The sequence below is a fragment of the Solanum tuberosum genome, unplaced genomic scaffold, assembly GCF_000226075.1.
Source record: "Solanum tuberosum cultivar DM 1-3 516 R44 unplaced genomic scaffold, SolTub_3.0 scf00035, whole genome shotgun sequence".
Taxonomy (NCBI): Eukaryota; Viridiplantae; Streptophyta; class Magnoliopsida; order Solanales; family Solanaceae; genus Solanum; species Solanum tuberosum.
In genome coordinates, this window is record NW_006238963.1 from 2,058,204 (window position 1) to 2,064,315 (window position 6,112).

Genomic DNA, 6,112 nt, shown 5'->3' on the forward strand with positions numbered 1-6,112 from the left:
CCGGTCCGGTACCGGTCCGTTACCGGTCCGGGACGGGTACACGATTTTTTTCCCGGAATTACCGGTTCCGGTCCGTCCCGGTTCCGGTTCGGTTCCGTTCCGTGGTGCCCGGTTCCGTTCCGGTTCCGGTCCATCCCGGTCCGGTAGTCCCGGTTCCGGTCCCGTTGCCAGCCTTAAGATGGACTATCCTTATTCACCTTCTTAATGTTTACTTTCGTCATTACTAAAGGATTATGAAATTTCTTAGATCTATTTTCTGTTCAATTAATTTCTTCATAATCATAAACACGATTGGTGTTAGATGACATTATCTTGGTAATCCCAATATTGAATGAAGGTGCATCATCCATAATGTATCAGAATTTTGATGAAGAAAAACAAAAAAATAGTATGAACTGTGAGTGAAAAAATTTAAAACAATACCTTGATGGATGATCGACTGGAGATCGAAAGATCTTAAAATTCAAAATTGTAATGAGAGAATAAACTGATAAGATTGTGGGAGTAAAAAAGGGAGTGATTTGAGGAGTGAAAAGGGGAGAGATAAACATGGGTTAGGAAAAAATAAGTTATGTATACGGAAGTTGGGTTTAATGGAGTAAAAAAGGGATTTTAGTAATATTTAGAAAGGGTAGGAAATAATAGAAAATATGTTAAATAATGTTGTGTATATAGGTAATTTATCCTATTTTTATTGGATAATTAAGATAAATCTCATACATTTGGAGTTAATTACATTCTATCTCGAAAGTTTTCCCATTTGTAAAAATCCTTGATTTTTCATTAGTCTAAGATACATTCCTTGGTTGTCTGGTACATTACAAATCATACATTATTTAAGAGACAGACACATTCCTCTGTTGTCGAATAAATTAGTCTCTACTGATTTTGTTGCATCGGATATATTCCTCATCTGTCAGATACATTGGTCTATAATCTGTTGTTGTGTCGGATACATTCCTTATTGTCGAATACATAACTATGAACATGATTCATAATGAGAAGAATGTATTCCTAAATTCTACTTCCATGTGTATTGTCTCACCCTATAATTCCTTCACCTTTTTCCGCCATCACTCTCATTACTTTCTCTCTTTCTCCTTCTCTCATCTCTGTAGCTTATACTAAAATCTACGTAAGAATTTGTATATTGAAAGGTAACATTTGGATTGAACATTGTTAGTGTTTAAAGCTTTTATTGCATTAGACAAATAGATGAATACAATGATAGTTGAAGTTGACATCATCATAAGATCGGCAAGTACAACAACAATCATATAATCTACTCGGGCATTCATAAGCTACATAGATACAATTCAATTTGTATGTCCTTATTGATAATACTCTAGCCCGTAGGCAATTATTGCGTCTCAATACCCCCCCCCCTCCCCCTCGAGGCATTATGTGTATAGCCCTGAGCAATCATTATGCTCTAATAGCCCTTAAAGCATTTTGTATAGGGCAAACAACACAAATTCTACTAGTTTAGGGCATAATTGTGTGTCTTCTTGTGAGTTTTTAAAATTACCATTCATGTCTGATTTTGATCCTAGATACATGTAGCCGGTGCGTTCAGATGCATGCATCTCGAATAAATGGGGTAAAAATTAGGTATAATTTATTTCAGATATATTTCACACGTATCTAGGATACACAACTCTCTCACTCACCCCTCTCCCTATGTATTTGTATTTCAGAATGTATCTAGTATTTTGAATGCATGTATCTAGTTTGATTCACATTTATATGACATACAATGACTCTCTCGCCTGCCTCTCTCCTATCTCGCTCGCCTCTCTCCTTTCTGTCGCCTCCCTCCTTATGTATTTGTATTTCATAGTGTACCTGGTAGCAAAAATACATATATCTAGGTGTATCTACCTTGAAATCTGATATATATGAAATTATTAATTAGTAAGTACAGAAACTATAAGAAACGGTATTGAAAAATTTTGTGTATTCATTTCTTCTCCAACAATGTGTATATACAGCTATGTGGAAAACAGAAGAACCTTATATTAATAACTGATTATACAGGTGTCTTGCTTTTATTAGCTAACTCTATAACAAACTTTATTCTTTACAATGTCTAAGAAAAGGATAAAAAAGGTAACCTAACTAATATATTTTCTAGGTATCTGATACATATATAGGCCGAAATTTTAAACAACTTCATCATTTCTTTAGGCCTATATTGAAGTCTATATTTCCTTCTGCCATCAAATAATGTCGAGGCCCAATCTGCTAAGGCTCAATCTTTTTGTTACCACTTGTGTGTTTTGAACCACTTTAACAAGTCATAGTGTTCCTCTTCTTTTCTTCTTCACCTTCATCTTCTCCGCATTTCTCCATTGAAATTGAAGATGATGTAATCTCAACATCCCCTCTCAAGTTTGAGGGGAACAAGGTGAGTCCCAACTTGCGCATGTGTTGATAATGTGATGGTCTGGCGAGGGGCTTAGTAAAAATGTCAGCTAATTGTTCTTTAGAGGGAACAAAAGACAAGGAGATCAAGCAAGATATTATTATCGTATGAAATGATAATCAAGCTCGATGTTTTTCATTGATTTGTGAAACACAAGGTTACGAGCTAATATGTATAGTAGTTTGGCTATCAGAGTGAATGGACACTGACAAAGTAGAAAGAATCGATAGATCTGGTAAGTCAAGTTAGTTATGCAAACTTTCTCATTGAACGGTACTCCGCTTTTGTAGATGATAGAGATACTGAACTTTGTTTCTTTGATTTCCAGGAGATGGAATATCCACCGAAGCTTATGAAGAATCTCCTTACTGATCGGCAAGAATAATGGCAAGATGCCCAGTCAGCATCACGAAAATGTTCAATGACATAGAAGGCGGTGCAGTAAAGAAAAGACCATGGCTTGGGAATCTCTTCAGGTAATGAATCACTCTTAAACCAACATTGAAATGGTCAGTAGTAAGATAGTGCATAAATTTTCTAAGTTCCAATAAAACAAATAATAAGTTTAGTCTAGTGTGAGTCAAATAATTGAACTTTTCAATAAGATGTCTATAAATTGTATGATCTGACAAAGGTGTTCTGAATCTGCAGATAGCTTGATTGAAGGATTCATGGGAGAAGACATTGATGGTAATTTGTTTATCAAGAAGGCAGATGTTAGAATACATTCATCCCAATGAATTAGGGATACCTTAGAATAAAATAGAAAAGCTCTTGTAATCTATAGTAAATGCATGTGTTTTCTTCCAGCTATCCCATTATGTCATTCTGTTATGGGGTGACAACACAAGATTTCTGATGGATAATTTCTTATGAATTCAAAAATTCTGAGGCTACTTCAGTTTTCCCTAAGTACATGGCATTGTTAGATCTAATCATTTTCACTTTAGTATTAAATTCTCTCTCAACCATGTATAAAAAACTCTGAATGACAAAGAAGGTATTACATTAAGTACTTAATAGATATGCCCATATAGCTCTTTTATAACCATCCTCTATGATTTTAAAAATAACTATAATTGTTATAAATAGATGCATTGTATGGTCCCCAAGTATTAATGTGAATTAGATCAAAACAACTCTTAGTGGTGATTTCACTAGTAGAAAACGATAATCTAGGCTATCTAGCTTTAAGACACACATCACAATGACAATCAGAATTTTGAGAAATAGACAAGAAACTGACATTTTTCAGTGATGCACAGGGAAAATGCCCTTACATGTCATAACCCTACATTGGAAAAAATATTTGAAAAAATTGTAAAAGAAATTGAATCAGAAAAACAAACAGAATTACTGATTCTACTACATTTTTGAAACTCCAGTAAAGTATTCTCACCTGCACTAGGCTTCTTAGGAAAAGGTTGCAACAATAACAAACCTTATCTTGCTTCACCAGAAACTTGAGGCCTCTTCATTGAATGACCCGCAACATACAATTGTTAGAATTGAAAAAAAAGTATAATTGAACTGACTGCTGAATTTATAAACTGATAAGAGATTAGATTTGAAACTTGGCACATACAAAACATTGTGTATTGTTAAGTCAGAAAATATCTGAACACTTCCTATATGAGTAACAGTTAGGGATTGAAAGTTAGGAAGATTTATATCGACTGAAATTCTAAGAGTGATTTAAGAGATTAATAACTCAGAATTGAAACACATATGCTCGGAAGCCCCTGAATCTATGATTCAGGTGCTAGAATTAAAAGCAGGTTCTAAAATACTTTAAAATAGTACCAGCCACTAAATCGACATTATTCTCAAGTGTTGCATTTTTGTTTGCTAATTTTGGGATCTTCATTTGTTTCATTACTTGAATGAAGTGCCCAAACTATTCCTTACTTATGTGTTGATTGATTTGTTCCATGTAGTAGCTAGGATCCTTCTCAATAGAGATAACTTTATTCCCTCTAACTGGTGTTAGATAGATTTTGTCATTTGTGAAATTAAAATCTTCAGAAAAATCTATCACTCTATAATAATAATCTACAACATGACATGTTTTCTCATAATGAGTATAAGAAACATTAGGATTATATTTCTTCTTTCCTTTAAATTTTTTAATTCTATCTTGGGTATCTGGCTGTTTGGTAGTTATTCATTTTAGGATAGCCTATATTTGACTTCATTCCAGATCTAGATTTTGATCCACCTGGGTTAAATTTCTGAAACTACTCACCATTTTTATTTTGATTCATATTATTATAACCATGAAGCTTGATGAGTCAATAGGAATACGAGGACTCATGTAGGTCTCCTTTTGGTTCTCATCCTGTAAGATTAAGGAATATGCAATGTTAATGTTAGGTAGTGGATTTATCATAAAAATTACCCCTAGCTTATGTATATGTATCATTAAGTCTCATGAGAAACTGAATGAGCATTTCATCTTCCATAGACTTCTCTTATTTATGTTTTCCTTCACAGATACACATACAAGTTACTTATCTTGAGAGTCAAGAGAAGCTAACTCATTTCAGAGTCTCTTGAGCTTAGTAAAATATCGTGTTAGTACCGTGCATCAATCTGTTGAGTTTCTTTTCCAAATGAAAGAATTTAGTACCATTTGACTAATCAAATATATGTTCTAAACTCATTCAGAGTTCTTTAGCAGTTTTAGAGTATATAACACTATCTGCTATCTCTTTTGAAAGGGAATTAAAGAGTCAAGATGTTATCATGTCATTACACCTATTCCAGGGCTACAGATCTGGTGATGTTGGAGCTGGTGAAGGATATGCTCCAATAATAAACCCCAACTTGTTCTTTGCAGAGAGTGTTATAAGCATTGATCTCTTCTATCCCTGATAGCTCCTTCCATCAAATGTGTTGCTCACCAAGCTCATTCTAGGAGAATTTGAAGAATGTAGATAGAAAACATGATTGATATCAATCTTTATTCCTGAGGATGATCTTGTTTCCAGAGTTGTAGGTGTTGATTCAGAATTAGTGATGGTTTCGTTAGTCATGATTGAATTCGATGTGAAGATTGATTGAATTATTTGATTACTGCTTTGATACTATGTAGAAATTATAAGAAATAGTATTGGAAATTTTTTTGTGTATATTTATTTCTTCTCCAACCATGTATATATACAACTGTGCGGAAAATAAAAGAACCTTCTTTTCCTAACTAACTATACAGGTGTCTTACTTCTATTAGCTAAGTACTCTATAACAAACTTTATTCTTTACAATGTCTAAGAAAAGGATAAAAAAAGGTAATCTAACTAATATATTTTCTAGGTATCTAATATATACATGGCCAATTTTTTTTTATCAACTTTATCGTTTCTTTGGGCCTATATTGAAGTCGGTATTTTTTTCCTGAATAAATTAGCTAACTAGTAAAAATCTCTAACATAATTATTAAAAACATCTAAATTTTAAAATAATTATTAAAAATGTCAAAATGTCAATATTTTAGCAAAAAAAATGTATTCTAATATAATTCAATTACCTTCCTTTTATTTCTCATATTGGACCCATTTTTTAACTCCATTAATACGTGTGAAAGGAAAAAATCAAGACCCCACTACCCACTTTCTATCTCTAAATATTTTACCCAAATTCTATCATTTCTCTTTCTCTCTCACAATTTCTTCAATTATTCCATATCTT